Below are 20,658 nucleotides of genomic sequence, written 5' to 3' on the forward strand. Positions count from 1 at the left end.
TCCAATGTTCTGTACAATAGCAATATTATAGTAAACATTTAAATTAAAAGAATAGCAAAAACAATTCAGTCACCCAGACAAGAAAAGCAGACCTTCTTACAAAAATAGGCTCCGAATAAAGCTCTATTCCAGGATGGCTACGTTACGTATATACAAAACCGCATCATAAACTTCAAAGTCGATGAAGCATATACAGAATAGGTATTGTTGTCCTATCTTGAATAAGGCCAGCAGATGTTTGAATGAGGAGAGTAACCAGGTCAGTAGAAAGAACTTACACAAAATCAGTAGAGAAAGAAGAGGTGCTTTGTACTGAAGCATACATTCTCTGGCACAAGTCCACAGTAAATTAAAAACTGATACCAACAGTTGGCTCAAAAATAATCAACTTCAAGTATGCTCAACCTGTAAGCATCCTTGTGGACAGAACCATGAAGTCTGCTCTGCATTGCTCCAAACAGCTCTTTGGAAGTCATGAGATGCAGTTAAAGCTAAAATACACAGTGAAGTACAAGTTAATTACATAGATACCAACAAAATCACACACTTTCTTTTTTGCAATAATAATGTGGTAAATAAATACACAGCTCACTCTGTGGCAAATGGTAGCAATTATCAAGAGCACATGTTCACACCAACATATTGCTTGCTGATAATTGTGCAGTTACCCAACGGCAGCATGTTAAAATGCATGTTTGAGCTTCTCTGAGTTTCACCTGCTATGTAAAATGCATGTGAAAAGCACGTATGGAGATTTTCTAGGGTGAACCTTTGTATGTGAGCCTTTGTATGTTGTCACAAGTTAGTCCCAAACATCCCCAGGGTGGAACCTCTGCTTTTTAATAATGCCTATCTCTGTATACCCAGTTGTCTAGCATGCAATTAACAAACTATTTGCTAAATGGATCCATGAAAGGTTTTTGTGACATAGGTATTCCAGAAAGAACAAATAAACCTGAAATACTCTGTGGTTGTGTTGGTGGATCAGAAAAGAGCTTTGGATCTGAAGTTAGAAGCTCCTAATTTAAATACTTGCTCTGCCGATTACTAACTGACAAATGCAGACAAATTCCTTTGGTCTTTGAATTTCGGATCTCTTAACTATTAAAAAGGATGTAAAAAGGTTTGTCATGTGGCTCTAGTAAGGTAACGTATGTGAAAACACTTGTAAAACAAACAAGTATTGTACACACATGAAACGCTCGTTGTGCCACTATTTCAACAGCAGTAAAACCAGACCTATCTTCAAAGAAGCGTGTATTACCTAAGAACCTCCTCTCTGGGGACAAGAAGAGAGCGTGAGAGAATCAGAAGAGTTATTAGTAAGTAGGCATAGAATAAGGCATAGTAAGGTGATATAAGAGGAAGCCATACAGGTGATCAGCAGAGTGGATGATCCAGAAAGCCATGTGTAACATAGCGGCGCAAATCCAAAATTAAACCTATGACAGGGAGTTCCTAAAAATATTTAAAAAGTGGAATTTGTGTGAACTTGCACACCTACATGACGTGCCCTAATTTTCTAGATGGTTGACACATATCGGCTCAAATAACTTATTTTTCCTAATTCAACTGACTCCTTTGGGGGAGTGGTGTTAGATGCTGTTGAGTCGTGGTAACCGAAATTTTCCAACTAATACAATAAACCGAAAAAACCAAACCCAGTGCCGTCAAGTCAATTCCGACTCATAGGGACCCTATAGGACAAAGTAGAACTGCCCCATAGAGTTACCAATACAATACAGGAAGAATAAAGAACTATGCCAATTAATTAATTGCCTTTGAATCAAAAATTTTAATATTCCTCCAAATTTTTTCTTCGTGCCATCAAAAATAACACACTTATAGAGAACAAGGAAACCCTGGTGGCATAGTGGTTAAGTGCTATGGTTGCTAACCAAAGGGTCAGCAGTTCAAATCCACCAGGCGCTCCTTGGAAACTCTATGGGGCAGTTCTACTCTGTCCTATAGGGTCGCTATGAGTCAGAATCGACTCGATGGCACTGGGTTTGGTTTGGTATAGAGAACAAAATTATTACCACAGGTGGGAGGGGGGTAGGGGGCTTAAAAACAGAAAAACCAAACTCAGTGCCATCGAGTCAATTCTGACTCATAGCGACCCTATTGGAGAGAGTAGAACTGCCCCATAGAGTCTCCAAGGAACACCTGGTGGATTTGAACTGCTGACCCTTGGGTTAGCAGCCATAGCACTTAACCATTTCCCAACCAGGGTTTCCAAGGGGGCTTAAGGGTGATGGAAATATCACGGAGATTGGGGTAGGGTTGCACAGCTGATTGTTGTAATTACTATCAATAATTTGCACACCTGTAAAAGGTGTAATTGCCAAATGCTGTGTGATAGATACATTTTCAACAACCAAAAAAAAGAGAAAGAGTAGCTGCAGAGGTTGCTTAAGTACAATGAAAAAAAGCCTAATGGAATTTGGTTTCTTAATTTGAAGGTTTAGGGTCATGGTTTCTTGGGACATCCCAGTTAATTGACCTAATAATATGTTTAGTACCTCTGTTCTGCCTCCTAGTTTGATGCATAGTGCCTGGGATCTTAAAAGCTTGCAGGCAGCCATCCAAGGCACAGTAATTGGTCTCTATTCACCTGGAACAACAGAGGAAGAAGGAGAGTCAGACACAGGAGGAGGATATGGACTGTGTGGCTAAGTGCCTCCATGAACAACTGCCTCCTTTGCCAAGAGACCAGAAGAACCGATGGTGCCTGGCTACCATCACTGAACATTTTGATCTAAGATTCCATAGAAGAATCCTAATCAAAAGGGGGGAAATGCAGAATAGAATTTTAAATTCTCATCGACTCCAGACTTCCTGGAGCCATGAAGTTTAGAGGAACCCTTGAAACTATTGCCTGAGATAATTTTTAAACCCTAAACGAGAAATATCCCCTGAAGACTTTTTAAAACCAAACAATAGTTTAGCTTAACTGGTTAAAAAAAAAAAAAAAAAAAAGTCTGCCTTGAGCATCATGCACTTTTAAGAACTATCTATATGGGATCAAATTGACAACAGCAACTCAAAAGATTAGATAGGAACCTTAGGGGGCAGTGAGTTTATGTTAACGGAAAAGAACAACTCAGAAAAGGAGAGCGAGAATTGTTGCACAACTCAAAGATTATAATCAATATCACTAACTGGTACCTGTAGAAACTTGAAATGGTATATGTTTTGCTATGTATATTCTCAACAGCAATAACAAAATAAATAAATAACACACTGACTCTTCATTTAATTGCATTCGGGGAAAAGACAGTATGTCTAGAAGAGCATCTGCAAGCTAGAGAGAACTCAGAATTTTTCTCATTTACTACAATTCACCAACACAATGTCGCTGTTGTTGTTGTTCTCAGATGCCATCAAGTCAGTTTTGACTCATGGAACCCCATGTGAATCAGAGTAGAACTGCTCCATAGGGTTTTCAAGGCTGTGACCTTACGGAAGCGGATCGCCAGGCCTGTCTCCAGAGGCATGTCTGGGTGGGTTCAAACCACCAATCTTTGACTAGCAATTGAGTGATTAACCATTTTCACCACCCAGGGACCCCACCAACACAATAAAAAAAAACAAACCCATTGCCATGAAGTCAATTAGGACTCATAGAGACCCTACAGAACAGAGTAGAACTGCCCCACATGGTTTCTGAGGCTGTAATCCTGAAGGAAGCAGACTGCCACATCTTTCTCCCCTGTAGGGGCTGGCGAGTTCCAATGGCCAACCTTTTAGTTAGCAGCTGAGCACTTTACCACTGTGCCACCAAGACTCCCCCACCAACACAATAGAACTCTTTTATTCAGTATGATTGAATCCAAAAGCTAATTGGTTAACTGAGAGATTTGTTAAAGTGGGTAAACATTTTTAAGTGTTTTATTTTCACTGAAAACATAAAAATGTTCATCTAGCTGTTAATCTTCTAATTTAAGGGCTAGATTTGCCCTTTGATCATAGGTTCAGTGACTGGCATTCAAATCATGTTTCTTATATAAAATATACCCATTAGGATTACGGGTCCTAGTCTTCCTCTGGAGTGGAGTGACAATTTAAAAACACCTGGGAAGGAATCTAAGTTCAGATTATTCATTTTTTCCCAATCATTTACATTTGTCTTAACTCCACCTATTTCTAATTCAACAACAATTTTATTAGCAAGTTGTCTTTTTCAAGTTTTTTTTTTGTAGTTGGAGCAACACTTTTTTGCAATCATAATTTTATCTGTTTATATAACAATTAAGTGATATAATTACAAGAAACAGTACAGCTGACATAAGTAAATTTGTGAACAAACACGATTTATTTTTGGTAAGCATACAATTCACCTGTTGGGAACATAATTTATGGGCCTATCAGAGTAGACTCTGAACGTTGAGTGTTTCATGTATTGCAGGCAGCACTCTTTGCCTTTCACAGAAGGAAAACATACTGTTTAATCTGGCAAAACTGTTAACCAGAGTTTGATTAAGAGAGTTCCTACTTTATCTGGCTGACCCACTCATAAAGGATCCATTCGGATGTACCAGAGCAAAGCAGAGGTTTTCTTGGTCAAAAGCAGAAGCCGCACCTCTGAGATTTGCAAGTAGTTGGCTAAGGGCAAGTATTCCTATTCTCTAGTCCTTGAACAATATAGAATCAGTAAAGTATTTTCTTGGTTCTGTTGATATTAGATAGAGCTATTGACTTTCCTCCTCTTTTATGGTACTATAAAACATGTTGTCCTGAAATAAAGGTTTACTTTGCAACTGAGAATTCATGGCCAAGTCTTCCTGCTGACTCCTCAGAAGCCTGGACAAGTGAGCCACTGCTTTTGTTAACCAAGGTATTTTTAGAACCAATTAACTATCCTTTCCAGAAGATTCTTTGTATCACAATTAACTTTGTGTGTGTGTGTGTGTGTGCTCGTGTGTGCGTGCACACATGCGTGTGTTGGGAAAGGGAGAGAAAGTGTCCCATGTATACATAAGTAATTAGGTTTCTGCTAAATCAAAATTTTTCCCAAGTCATAGTCTGCTCTTAGACGATACATTTCTGTTCTACTAACTTCTGCCCAAAGCGGACACTGACCATAAACCTTCTTGTTTTCTTAAATTCCACAAAAGTTAGAGAATGTTTGGGGGTTTTTTTGTTTGTTTGTTTGGTTGGTTCTTGTTGTTATTGCTGTTCCTGCTGTTTTCCTCATGGGGAAGGAGCTCTTGCTAACTAACTTTCATGCTGGTAAACAGAAGATGGAGTGCTCCAAAAAGATGTTCAGCCAAGGAACATTAGCCCAAGGCATTGACTTGGTGGTTCTTCATCTCTTAGGCTGAAATGAGAGCATTGGAGCTTCAGCACCATGAGGTTGCAAACAAGGAAGGGATCTTTGCGCTTTGCTAGGCAGAAAGGTGTATTAAATTGATGCATTTGAATTATGGTGTTGGCAAAGAATATTGAATATACCAAGGACTGCCTGAAGAATGAACATGTCTGTCTTGGAAAAAGTACAGCCGGAATGCTCCTTAAAAGCAAGGATGGCGAGACTTCGTCTCACCTACTTTGGGCATGTTATTAACAGCAACCAGTCCCTGGAGAAGGATATCCTGCTTGGTAAAGTAGAGGGTCAGTGAAAAAGAGGAAGACCCTCAATGAGATGGATTGATACAGTGGCCGCAACAATGGGCTCAAACTTCACAACAATTGTGAGGATGGCACAGGACCTGACAATGTTTTGTTCTGTTGTACATAGGGTAGCTATGAGTCAGAATTGACTCGACTGCACCTAACAACAACAACAGGCAGAGAGGTGTGAAAAGAAGATTGGATTTTGAGTAAGGAATTCTAGGCTCAAGTCATAGTCACTTCCTGGCTGTGTGTTTTTGGGCAAAGTGCTCCATCTCCCTGAGCCTCATTGTCCATATCTATAAATTGGAAGTAACAATGCTGAGGGTAACGATAACACTCACTCCCTGGATTATAGTGAAGATCACGTGAGATAGTGACAAAATAAGGCAACCGTGAACCATAAAGAACTAGAGAAATACATGTCGTTCTTGTTACCCGGGCTGCCCCCCTTTTTTCCAAAAAGGAAACATAGACCCAGAGATGGGATGAAGTCACCAAAGTCAGTGGCCTGGCTACAATTAGGGTTATGGCTTTCAGTGCAAGGCAGCTTAACACCCACCAAACCAAAACCAAACCCATTGCCATCAAGTCAATTCCGACTCATAGCAACCTTATAGGACAAAGTAGAACTGCCTCGTAGGGTTTCCATGGCTGTACTCTTTATGGAAGCAAACCACCATATCTTTCTCTTGTGGAGAGGCCGGTGGGTTCAAATAGCTGACCTTTCGGTTAGAGGCTCAGCACTTAACCACTGTGCCACCAGGGCTCTAGATACACCCCACAGGACCTCCCAATTATCCAAGCTCTCTCCAGTGGGGCTATTTTCATCTAATGCATCAAACCCAAGCCTGGGGATAGCCATTGTTTTCAGTAGTCCAGCAGCCAACATTTAGATGGGAAACCTTAGAATGCCCACATTTATTATTAATTTTAAACTAAATAACTTAACCAAAGAATGAATCCATTGGCAGCACAAATGATTAATACACTTAGCCGCATGGAGTCCACCCAGAGACTCCTTGGAAGAAAGAACTGGTGATCGACTTCTAAAAAATCGGTCACCAAAAACCTACGGACCACAGTTCTACTCTAACACACATGGGGTCACCATAAGCCTGGATCGATTTGAGAGTTTTATAGCAAAAAAACACTGTAAGGCTCAATTTTTAATCCATTTCTCAAAATTTATTCCTACAATTTGTGTCTTCCAAATACCCTATAGCAAACATCTGTGATTGCCTCTACAGAAGACCACTCTCTCACCTTTCCAACTGGGACCATCTTCCTTTCTCCATTCTCAATCACGGGCTTTAGCCAATGAGCACACAAGCCAATCAGAGTCAATGAGCTACTTGCTAGAGTTTCTAGGAAATAGAAGTTCCCTTCATCTTCATCTCTTTCCTGCTGGGTATGAACAAAGGTAGTTATAGCCTCTAAAGCCATCAACAACAGTTTTAGGAATATGAAGAAGAGGAGGGGAAAAGAGTTCATACATCATGGAAACAGAACTAGAAAACTGAAGGAGAGAAATGGAGTATTGATCATGTCAATATAGCCTTAAGTCACATAAGAACCAGATCTACCTTTGATGGCTGAGTGACCTTTGGACACATTCCTCCACTTCTCTGAGTTTTTGTTTCCTCCTCTGTAAAATGGTGATTATAGTGTTGTGGTGACTGTTGACTTAGAGAACAATTGTCGAATGCCTAGAACATGGCCAGTCAAATAGTATGAGCTCAGTTAATCCTGGCTTTCCCAGACTGCTCTTCCTCTAGAGAAGAGAGCTAGGCAATGACTAATATAGGAAGACTTGAAAATAAGATCCTGTTTGGACTCAAAGAACTTTACTCATGTCACTTTGCATAATCCCACACCTCTGTGAAGGGAGGAGGTCAATTTCAACTAAATCATTTCTTACTGTCCTATTTTCATATCTGTTTGCATAATTCAATTTGCATTTTTATTTGCATATTAATTCACTTTCCAAGAACAACCTGGACCAAACCCAGATGCAGCATAGTTTGTGAGTAAGTGTGTGTGTTGTGTGTGTTTGACATAAGGTGTATATTGGGGTGCTGGGGAGGGCAACCATCACCCTGTCAAACACTTGGGATTCACAAGTCCCCTGGTTACAGCCATCCTCATTCCTAATCTCTTTGACTGTCTGCTAAAGATCTGCTCTCACTTAGTGTATGTAGCAAAGTCTAATTTTAATGTAAACCTAAGAGAGCAAGAGAGAAAAGAGAGGACTTCGTTATTAGACAGGACAAGGTCTTCTCTTGTTGTTCAGCTGCATTTTGGAAACCCAAGGGCCTAGCTGGCTACTCCTCAGCAACAGCAGTAGGTAAGGAAGCAACATGTGTGATCTATCTGAATATCATCCAAAAGGAAATCCTCTCACAGCCTGTAGAAAACTCTAAGCTGTAGCTGACAGGAGAGAACCAGGGCTTTGGAACAAGTCTCTTCTGGTTTGAACCCCTGTTGGAAATTTGCATTTCTAACAAGTTTCCAGGTGATGCTAATGCTGCTGGTTGGGCACTAATTCCAAGAACCACTAGTAGAGCAGTGGGTCTCAAAAATTTATTATACTTAAAAATCAGTTTTTCATACTGTGGGGGCTTGCATGTTGCTGTGATGCTGGAAACTATGCCACCAATATTCAGATACCAGCAGGGTCACCCATGGAGGACAGGGTTCAGCTGAGCTTCCAGACTAAGACAGACTAGGAAGAAGGATCCGGCAGTCTACTTCTGAAAAGCATTAGCCAGTGAAAACCTTATGAATAGCAGCAGAACATTGTCTGATATAGTGCTGGAAGATGAGCCCCCCAGGTTGGAAGGCACTCAAAAGGTGACTGGGGAAGAGCTGCCTCTTCAAAATAGAGTTGGCCTTAATGACGTGGATGGAGTAAAGCTTTCAGGACCTTCATTTGCTGATGTGGCACGACTCAAAATGAGAAGAAACAGCTGCAAACATCCATTAATAATCGGAACCTGGAATGTACGGAGTATGAATCTAGGAAAATAGGAAATCGTCAAAACTGAAATGGAACGCATAAACATCAATATCCTAGGCATTAGTGAGCTGAAATGGACTGGTATTGGCCATTTTGAATCAGACAATCATATAGTCTACTATGCTGGGAATGACAACTCGAAGAGGAATGGTGTTTCATTCCTCATCAAAAAGAATGTTTCAAGATCTATCCTGAAGTACAACACTGTCAGTGATAGGATAATATCCATACGTCTACAAGGAAGGCCAGTTAATACGACTATTATTCAAATTTACGCACCAACCACTAGGGCCAAAGATGAAGAAATAGAAGATTTTTATCAGCTGCTGCAGTCTGAAATTGACCGAACATGCATTCAAGATGCATTGATAATTACTGGCAATTGGAATGCAAAACTTGGAAACAAAGAAGAAGGATCAGTAGTTGGAAAATAGGGCCTTGGTGATAGAAACAATGCCGGAGATCAAATGATAGAATTTTGCAAGACCAATGACTTCTTCATTGAAAATACCTTCTTTCACCAACATGAACGGTGACTATACACATGGACCTCACCAGATGGAACACACAGAAATAAAATTGACTACATCTGTGGAAAGAGACAAAGGAAACGCTCAATATCATCAGTCAGAACAAGGCCAGGGGCCAACTGTGGAACAGACCATCAATTGCTCATATGCAAGTTCAAGGTGAAACTGAAGAAAATCGGAGCAAGTCCACGAGAGCCAAAATATGAACTTGAGTGTATCCCTCCTGAATTTAGAGACCATCTGAAGAATAGATTTGACACATTCAACACTAGTGACCGAAGACCAGACAAGTTGTGGAACGATATCAAGGACATCATACATGAAGAAAGCAAGAGGTCATTGAAAAGACAGGAAAGAAAGAAAAGACCAAGATGGATGTCAGAGGAGACTCTGAAACTTCCTCTCGAACGCCGAGCTGCTAAAGAAAAAGGAAGAATTGATGAAGTAAAAGAACTGAACAGAAGATTTCAAAAGGCGTCTCGAGAAGACAAAGTAAAGTATTATAATGACATGTGCAAAGAGCTGGAGATGGAAAACCAAAAGGGAAGAACACACTTGGTGTTTCTCAAGCTGAAAGAATTGAAGAAAAAATTCAATCTTCGAGTTGCAGTAGTGAAGGATTCCATGGGGAAAATATTAAATGACCCAGGAAGCATCAAAAGAAGATGGAAGGAATACACAAGGTCATTATACCAAAAAGAATTAGTCAATGTTCAACCATTTCAAGAGGTGGCATATGATCAGGAACCAGTGGTACTGAAGGAAGAGGTCCAAGGTGCTCTGAGGGCACTGGCAAAAAACTAGGCTCCAGAAATTGATGGAATATCAATTAAGATGTTTCAACAAACAGATGCAGCGCTGGAGGTGCTCACTTGTCTATGCCAAGAAATACGGAAGACAGCTTCCTGGCCAACTGACTGGAAGAGATCCATATTTATGCCTATTCCCAAGAAAGGTGATCCAACTGAATGTGGAAATTATAGAACAATATCATTAATATTGAAGATCATTCAAAAATGGCTGCAGCAGTTTACAGACAGGGAACTGCCAGAAATTCAGACTGGTTTCAGAAGACGACGTGGAACCAGGGATATCACTGCTGATGTCAGATGGATCCTGGCTGAAAACAGAGAATACCAGAAGGATGTTTAGCTGTGTTTTATTGACTATGCAAAGGCATTCAACTGTGTGGATCATAACAAATTATGGGTAACATTGCGAAGAATGGGAATTCCAGAACACTTAATTGTGCTCATGAGGAACCTTTACATAGATCAAGAGGCAGTTGTTCGGACAGAATAAGGGGATACTGATTGTTTTAAAGTCAGGAAAGGTGTGCATCAAGGTTGTATTCTTTCACCATACCTATTCAATCTGTATGCTGAGCAAATAATCTGAGGAGCTGGACTATATGAAGAAGAACGGGGCATGAGGATTGGAGGAAGACTCATTAACAACCTGTGTTATGCAGATGACACAACCTTGCTTGCTGAAAATGAAGAGGACTTGAAGTACTTACAAATGAAGATCAAAGACCACTGCCTTCAGTATGGATTGCAACTCAACATAAAACAAAAATACTCACTACTGGACCAATGAGCAGCATCATGATAAACAGAAAAAAGTTTGAAGTTTTCAAGGATTTCATTTTACGTGGATCCACAATCAACAGCCACGGAAGGAGCAGTCAAGAGATCAAAAGACGCATTGCATTGGGCAAATCTGCTGCAAAGGACCTCTTTAAAGTGTTGAAGAACAAAGACGTCACCCTGAAGACTAAGGTGTGCCTGACCCAATCCATGGTATTTTCAATCGCATCATATGCATGTGAAACCTGGACGATGAATAAGGAAGACAGAAGAACTGATGCCTTTGAATTGTGGTGTTGGCGAAGAATATTGAATATTCCATGGACTGCCAAAAGGACGAACAAGTCTGCCTTAGATGAAGTACAACCAGAATGCTCCATAGAAGCAAGGATGGTGAGGCTGCATCTTACATACTTTGGACATGTTGTCAGGAGGGATCAGTCCCTGGAGAAGGACATCATGCTTGGCAGAGTACAGGGTCAGCAGAAAAGAGTAAGACCTTCAGCGAGGTGGATTGACACAGTGGTAGCAACAATAAGTTCAAATATAACAACAATTGTGAGGATGGCGCAGGACCAGGCAGTGTTTCATTCTGTTGTGCATAGGGTCGCTATGAGTCAGAACCGACTCGACGGCACCTAACAACAACAACGAGAATCACCTGGGGATCTTGTCAAACTGTAGATTCCGATTCAGTATATCTGGGGTGAAAATGCAAATTCTCAGCAGAGATTTGAATCAGAAGGAACTTGTTGGAAGCCCTGGGAGAACACAGGGAACCAGAAGCAGCTGCATATGAGGCAGAAGCACAAAATTGGCAATTCACAGCCAGCTGTGCCCCCACTGTGCAGCTCCCTTCTCTAGGCCCCAAGGCTTCACCTGTAAAATGCGCTTTCAGAAACAATGTACATTAGGAAGCAATGTCAACATCAGATCGGCTGCTACCAGCACAATCCTACAAGACATGAGCCAGATAAAAGATATAGGATAGGCGTGGTAAACCCAACAGGGGCACAATGAACACCAAGTGCTCTTCCACACGCTCTTCCTTCCATTTCACAGGATCTTTTCTTTCCAGGAAATCCTCATCATTTCCCTGGTGCAGCTCACACATCTGTCTTCTGTGATGCATTGGTGGCACTAGTTGCCCAGGCAAACCCAGTTAGTCCCTGCTCCTGGTCCACAACCCCAGTCTACGAGGGCCTGAAAGATCCTGATGCATTATTGCCTTTGATGCCTGTGTCACCTGCCAGGTGATGACCTCCCCAGCCAAATTCTCATTAGTGCTGTGAAGCTGTTACCAGGCTCTCATTCTGGGCTAACGAAAGAAGGCTCAAAGCTGAATAAGATGGAAAACAACCTAATGAAAGCAAATGTTTTGAGTGTTTAATCATGTACCAAAGTGCTGTTAGAGATTGAATTACGTTCCACTGAAAAATGCCTGTCAACTTGGCTAGGCCATGATTCCCAGGATTGTGTGATTGTCCACCATTTTGTCATCTGATGTGATTTTCCTATGCGTTGTAAATCTTACCTCTACGATGTTAATGAGGTGGAAGTAGAGGCAGTTATCTTAATGAGGCAGGACTCAATCTACAAGATTAGCCAATCTCTTTCTAGATATAAAAGAGAGAAGCAAGCAGAGAGACATGGGGACCTCATACCACCAAGAAACAAGAGCCAGGAGAATAACACATCCTTTGGATTCAGGGTCTCTGCACTGGGAAGCTCCTCAACAGGAGAAAACTGATGATAAGGATCTTCCCCCAGAGCCAACAGAGAAGGCCTTCCCCTCCAAGCTGGCAGCCTGAGTTCGGCCTTCTAGCTTCCTAGACCGTGAGAAAACAAATTTCTTTTTGTTAGTCACCCACTTGTGGTATTTCTGTTACAGCAGCACTAGATAACTAAGACAAATGCTAACGAGGATCCCTGGTGGCACAGTAGTTAAGCAGCCTGGTTAAGCACTCTGCTGCTAACCAAAAGGTCAGTCGTTGAGATCCATCAGCAGCTCTGTGGGAGTAAGATGTGGCAGTCTGCTCCTGTAAAGATTTACACCCTTGGAAAACCTATGGAGCAGTTCTACTCTATCCTATAGGGTCACTATGAGTCAGAAATCAACTCGATGACAATGGGTAAAGTGCAAAGCACTTCACATATTATTTAATTCTCATAATAAACCTTTTATGCAGATCTTAGCCACAATTGAAAAATGTGAACTTGATTTAAAAAAAAAAAAAAACACTGAAGATGAAATAAATGAAAACGTTCAAATTGCTGCTATACTGAAGACTCTCTGAGAGCACGGACCACACTTGTATTGGTCCTCACTCTATCTCCAAAGCCAAGTCATGCCTGCAGATCATTGACAACAGACACTTGAGGGATGAAAGAATGCCTCAACAATGTTTAATATGACGGGAAAGGACTTATGATACAAAGCTAGGTGGGAAAATGTAGAATGAAAAATTGTACCTACAACATAAACTCAGCTCCATAAAACCAAAACCAAACCAAACTCATTGCCAATGAGTAGATTCCGACTCATAAAATGTGCAGAGGGAAAATATTTTAAAAGCCCAGAAGGGAATATGCAAAATAACAGAGCAGTTTGCCTCCGGGTTGTAGGATAATGGAAAATCATTTTCTGCCTCATCAGTTGTTTTCTGAATCCTCCAAATTTTCTCTGATGATCAATTGTTAACTGATAATCAGGAAAAAGATGAAAAATAAAACTGCACACCAAGCCCAGCTTAATAACTCAGGTTGTGGTGTAATGAGGAGGTAACTTGTTTTGGGCAGGTTGGGGTGGGAGCTTGGCTATGATCCTCCCCACTTCACATTAGAGCAGCCGCTTAGCCCTGGGACCACTCCACAGCCCAATAATGAACTTATGCTTGCCTTTTCCTACCCCCAGCTGTGTAACACGCCGCTGAAAGCCCTGTATGACTCCGCAGTGCAGATCATTCCAGAAACCCATGCCAGGAGGGATGGCATTGTCAGGAATATAGCAACAACACAGGCAAGATCTGCAGACAGGTTCCAGCAGGAACCACAGCACATCTATTCATCAAGTTAAGCAGGAATCGGAAGGGATGAACAGACCTAGATCTGCTTGTGCAGTAACTTTCTATGTGTCTCTGTCACCAGCCTCTTACACTTCTTGCAACATATAAATAAGCATGTCTGTGAAATCCCCAGCATGTCTCCCATGAAGACATAGTGGATAAGAAGATGGGGCCGAGTTGGATGAATGAGAAGGGAGATGGAGAAATGTAGATATACTGGGCTGGATGTTTCACAACAGAGTGATGGAAGGTTGCTGCTGCAGGCCCATCAGTATGCTGGCGATGCTCATCTTTGAAGTGATGGCCTGCCCGTATCTTGCTGCTCCCATCTCTTCCATGTGGCCCACTCTGGTTTATGGCTCTGTCTCTGGTTGCCTGTTAACATGAGTTAGTGCCAGCACTTTATATTCTGAACATTTGCAACAGAAAGCAGACGTTCTTAGGGCCGGGGGAGTGCCCACAGGACTGACAATGGACAGAAACAAGGAATGTGGCTTCCCTGTCTGTTCCCTTGCACCGTCTTGCCCTAATGGAAAGCTCCAAGTCTTCTAAAGCCTTTTCTGCGAATGCTGGCCCTGAGCCTCTAAAACTCATCCTGCTTCTCTCCATCTCCACTAGCACCACTCGGGCCCAAGGCACCAGCATCCCTCACCTCTCTCCTGGAATGTCTGCTCCTACCCTTGCCCTTTATAATCCATTCTCCACCCAGCAGCCAGAGTGAGCGTGCAGAAACAGAACTCAGATAATGTCACTGCCTTGCTTCAAGTAGCTCAGTGACTTCCCATCACACTTGAAACAAAACCTAGAGTCTATACTTTGGTCTACAAAGGGCTACATGACCTGATCGTCCTTCTTGACCTCCTCCTGAACCACCTGCCTCCTTAGCTGAGCTTCATCCTCAGCTTTACCTCAGGACCTTTGCATTAACAAGTCCTCCTGCCTGAAAGGCTCTCCTCCTGATCTTCTCTTACTTGGTTCCTTGTCATTCAGCTCTTGACCACCAGTAGGCTTTCCCTGACCACCCAGTCACTTTCTATTACATCACCCGCTACTTCTCTGTATAACATTTATGACTATCTTATGAATGTATGGTTTGTTTATTTTCTGTCTTCATAAGAAAGAAGCATTCATGAGAGCAAGGGACCTTGACTTTTTTTTATTTAAAGCTGTATCTCTAGCACCTAGAACATCACTTGGCAATGTCAATAAATATTTTTTAATAATTCATGAATGAATAACTAGATGAATTAATGAATGCATGGAACAAACTCAAGTTTAAATGGAACCCAAAAATCACAAAGCTACTGTTATCCTTTACTAAGTGCAATTTTTCTCCCCTCAAAATCATCCCATGTTTAAGAAAAGCTTCTTCAAGAACTGATTCTGAATCTCAGTTCTGACACTTACTACGTAATTCTGGACAAATCTCTTAAATTCTCTACATCTTAGGTTCCTCTTTGGGAAAAAAAATAACAGGGGAAATAGAAGTGCCTACCTCATAGAGTTGCGCTGCCAATGAGATGAGTAAATATATGTGAGTGCTTTGAGCAGTACCTGGCCCAGAAGTCCTATGTATGTGGTGGATGTTATCATTACTGTAATTGTATCTTACCATGTTAGCTGCATTGTATAATAATAAAATGTCTTAGTTCTGCCACTGACAGGAGAGATAGCATATATTTCAGGGAACAAGTCTGAAGGCAGGTAAATGAGTGGCAATGAGGCTGGGCCAAGGGAGGGCTAGGGTGAATAGAGATGAGTTGATGGATTAGCGAGGTAATATACAGGTAGAAGTAGTAGGATTTAGCAGTTGTTTGAAGCATTAAAGGGAGGAATCAAAGACAGGAGACTAAGGATTCAGACCTGGTCAACCGAGATGAAGATGAGAAGCTCCCCACTCACATCCACCCATACCCAAACCTCCAGGATGCTCAGGACACAAAAATGAACACAACCTGGACCTGCCTGAAGAACTCAGGTTTAAACAGGGAAAACCAACAAAGACAAAAAAAAAAAAACAAGAGAACTGATCAGTGTTATCCTGGAAGTCTATTAAAAGGACAATTGCATCATGGAAAGGGATATGACTTGTTCAGTTATAGGAGGTTTAAGCAGACATCACAGAGTCAATGACAGACCCCAAGCCTTTTTTTTTTTTAATACATGTAACACAACATTTGCCAATTCAACAGTTTTCATATGTACAATCCAGTGACACCAATTACCTTAATCATGTTGTGCAACCATTACCAGGATCCATTGCCCAGTTTTCCATCTTAATCCAACCCCTTATGGCTTGCCTCAGGACGTTGATGAGTGTACCAAGAATTATAGACCTAAGAATCAGGTTCTAACGAGACAACCTCAACGAGCCAAACACCCCAAGTTCTCTACTCTTTCTCTAAGCCATATCCACCTTAGATCTAGCTTAGTTTCCTGAAGTGTATGTCTTTGTTGGCCAAAGCAAGTCTATAAAGTTAAAAGTCTACACTCATCAGGATGGATGACAAAGCAAACCTGGGCTAATCTTGTCAAACTGGAAACACTCAATCGTAGATTAGAGTCCCAGTTGCATTAATCAATTTATTTATCAACAACCATTAATTGAGCTCCCCTGCATTGTGCTAAAAGCTGGTTACACGCTTTGAGTAACTTCACTGGCCTGAATTTTGTCCTTTTACCAAAACTTTAAGTTAACTGTACCCTTAAACTTTTTTTAAATCCTTTTCAATTGTATGCAAACCTTCCTGTCTTAAGGAAATGTTGTTGTTGTTGGGTACCATGTTAGTTATCTTGTGCTGCTATAACAGAAATAAAAGTGGATGGATTTAACAAACAGAAATTTATTCTCACAGTCTAGGAGGCTAGACATCCAAATTTAAGGTGCCAGCTCCAGGGGAAGGCTTTCTTTCACTGTTAGCTCTGGGGAAAAGTCCTTAACATAAATCTTCCCTTGGGTCTAGGAGTTTCTCAGCCCAGAGACCCTGGATCCAAAGGACACACTCTGCTCCTGGTTCTTCTTCCTTGCTGATATGAGGTCTCTCTCCTCTCTGCCCACTTTTGTCTTTTATATCTCAAAAGAGATCAACTCAAGATACAACCTGATCCTGTAGATTGTGCCCTGCCTCATTAACATAATTGCCTCTAATCCTGCTGAAGAATGAATCTAGGAAAATTGGAAGTCATCAAAAATGAAATGGAATGTATTAACATTGATATCCTAGGCATTAGCGAGCTGAAATGGACTGGTATTAGCCATTTTGAATTGGACAATTATATAGTCTACTACACCGGGAATGACAACTTGAAGAGGAATGGCGTTGTGTTTATCATCAAAAGGAATATTCCAAGATCTATCCTGAAGTATAGATTCAGAAATCTGGAGTGGGATCCTGAAGTACAACACTGTCAGTGATAGGCTAATATCCATACGCCTATAAGGAAAACCAGTTAAGACGACTATTATTCAAATTTACACACCAACCACCAATGCCAAAGATGAAGAAATTGAAGATTTTTACCTACTTCTACAATCTGAAATTTATTGACCATGCAATCAGAATGCATTGATAATTACTGGAGATTGGAATTCGAAAGTCAGAAACAAAGAAGAAGGATCAATAGCTGGAAAATATGGCCTTGGTGATAGATACGATGCTGGAGATTGCATGATAGAATTTTGCAAGCCAACGACTTCTTCACTGAAAAAACCTTTTTTCACCAACATAAACAGCGACTATCCACGTGAACCTCGCCCGATGGAATACACAGGAATTGTGAACCTCGCCCGATGGAATGCACAATAATCAGATCAACTACATCTGTGGGAAAAGATGACGGAAAACCTCAATATCATCGGTCAGAACAAGGCCAGGAGTTGACTGCTGAAGAGACCATCAATTACTCATATGCAAGTTCAAGCTGAAAGTGAAGAAAATAAGAATAAGTCCACGAGAGCCAAAGTATGACCTTGAGTATATTCCACCTGAGTTTAGAGACCATCTCAAGAATAGATTTGATGCATTGAACACTAATGACCAAAGACCAGACAAGTTGTGAAATGACATCAAGGACATCATATATAAAGAAAGCAAAAGGTCATTAAAAAGACAGAAAAGACCAAAATAGATGTCAGAAGAGACTTTGAAACTTGCTTTTGAACATTGAGTAGCTAAAGCAAAAGGAAGAAATGATGAAGTAAAAGCATTGAACAGAAGACTTCAAAGGGCTACTTGAGAAGACAAAGTATTATAATGACATGTGCAAAGACCTGGAGATGGAAAATCAAAAGGGAAAAACACGCTCAGCATTTCTCAAGCTGAAAGAACTGAAGAAAAAATTCAAGCCTTGAGTTGCAATAGTGAAGGATTCTATGGGAAAAATATAAAATGACTCAGGAAGCACCAAAAGAAGATGGAAGGAATGAACAGTCACTAAACTAAAAAGAATTAGTGACATTCAACCATTTCAGAAGGTACCATATAAGCAGGAACCGGCAGTATTTCGTTCTGTTGTACATAGGGTCGCTATGAGCTGGAACCGACACGATGGCACCTAAAAGCAACAGCAATCCTGCCTCGTTGGCAACATAGAGGTTAGGATTTACAACACGTAGGATAATTACATCAGATCACAAAATCGAGGACAACAACACAACACTGGGAATCATGGCCTAGCCAACTTGGCACACATTTTGGGGGGACACAATTCAATACATAACAGGTACCATCCAGTTGATTCTGCCTCTTAACAACCCCATGTACCAGAGTAGAACTGCCCATAGGTTTTCTTGGCTGTAATCCTTGTGGAAACAGATCACCTGGCCTTTCTCCTGCAGAGCCACTGGATAGGTTCTAACCACCAACCTTGCAGCTAGCAGCCACGCACTTAATCATTGCTTAACCAGGGCTCTTTAAGGAGAGGACATGCTAATGATTTTGCTTTTTCTTAATAACACATCACTGTAAACATTCATTTTTCACTATATTAGGATGTGGTGGTGCTTCCCCTCTCTCCTAATGGCCCCAGTCTTCTGTATGCTTCCATCTGCTGTTTTAGGGTTTCTGTCTGTCAGTGGAGGCTTGCACGTTTCTATGATGCTGAACATGTTTCAGCAGAGCTTCCAGACTAAGACAGTCTAGGAACAGAGGCCTGGCAATCTACTTCCCAAAATCAGCCAATGAAAACCCTATGGAGCACAGTTCTACTTTGACACACATGGGGTTTCCATGAGTCAGAGGTGACTCAACACAACTGTGGTTGTTTTGTGTTTTGTCTTTTTTGTCCTTGAGAAAGTTATTGTCTGTTGGGGGAGATGAAAGTTCACCAGGGGTAATAAACTCATATGCCTTCCAGGGCTAGAAGATACCATAAATGTATATCGTGACAAAAGAGTAGCGGGGCTGGTGAAAACCAGAGAGTACAACCTCTTTAACAACCCTCAATTTCAGAGATGCTTTAAATTCCGTACCTGGCAAATGAACACCCATTGGGTAGTGAATTTTTGTAACTTCACACAGATCTCCTTAGAAGAGAGTTTCTCATCTTCAGCATCGTCGACATTTTGGCCTGGATCACTCTTTGTTGTGAGGGCTGTCCTGTGCATTGTAGCATGTTTAGCAACATCCCTGGCTTTTATCCCGTAGATGCCGGTAACATCCCCATAGTTGAAACAATCAAAAATATCTCCAGAGTTTGACAAATGTATCCTTGGGGCAAAATCACCCCCATTCACCCTGCCTTAGAAGGAAATGCAGGATATTAGAAGTGCAAAGAATAATGGAAAAGGACAATCACCCCACTGGGAATTGCTTTACAAACATAATCCCATTTCATCCCCCTAACAGTCAAGCGAGGAAGGTGTCATTGCCTTCGATGTGCAGACGAAGAAACCAAAGCAAAGCAAAGACACAGGTGGATGTGGCAGAGCTACTATTTAAACCTAGGTCTTTTGACCCTAAAGTTGCATTTTAACCAGTCTTATGCTTCAGAGGATGTCATAAAGGCCAGGACGACTGAGCAGAGGCTCAGGGAGAGAGTTGGCCATTATCTTTGTGTTTGGAACATCTTTCTAGCTATTTCTCTAGCCATAGCACAGAAGATGAATTGGAGAGAGGCCATAGCAGTCCTATAGATGACAAATGACAAGGGCCTAAACTTGAGCAGTGTAGACAAAGATATGAAAAATATTTTACAGACAAAATTGGCAGGATTGATGATTGAACTAAGAAGTGAAATAAAAGGAGAATTCTAGAATGTTTCAATATTAGTCATGATAATTGATATTAGCTGCTTTAACAAATAATCCAAAAATCTTAGCGGCTTAAGCAAAATAAAGGCTAATTTCTACTCATGTCATAGCCCAAATAGGTATTTGGCCGGAAGCCTTCCACGTGGTGATTCAGGGATCCCAGCCTCCTACAACCCATGGTGACACCATTCTCTAGATTAGGGGTCAGCAAACTATGGCCCATGGGCCAAATCAACTCACTGCCTATAAATAAAGTTTTATTGGAACACAGCCATGCTCATTTGTTTACTTAATGTCTATGGCTGCTTTCACACTACAATGGTAGATTTGAATACTTGCGACAGACTGTATGGCCCACAAAGTCTGAAATATTTGCTCTCTGGCCTTTTGCAGAAAAAGCTGGCCAGTCCTTATTCTAGGTTCTCCTCAGAGTATTCCACTAGAGCCCTTGTTTCAATCAGCCAGTGAGTTAAAAAAGAGAAAACAAGGCAGATCGCACAAGAGATTTTATAATTGACCCAGACATGAAGCATACCACTTTTGGGGACACCCACCTTCCATTGGCCAGAACTCAGTCATGTGCCGTTCTCAC

General features: G+C 41.2%; 1 pseudogene; it reads right to left on the reverse strand.

Annotated features, from left to right (window-relative positions):
* LOC100660468 (dehydrogenase/reductase SDR family member 1-like) overlaps nucleotides 1-20,658 on the reverse strand; it is an 84,866-nt pseudogene that overhangs the window by 47,592 nt on the left and 16,616 nt on the right.

Source organism: Loxodonta africana, chromosome 14 (assembly GCF_030014295.1).
Source record: "Loxodonta africana isolate mLoxAfr1 chromosome 14, mLoxAfr1.hap2, whole genome shotgun sequence".
NCBI lineage: Eukaryota > Metazoa > Chordata > Mammalia > Proboscidea > Elephantidae > Loxodonta > Loxodonta africana.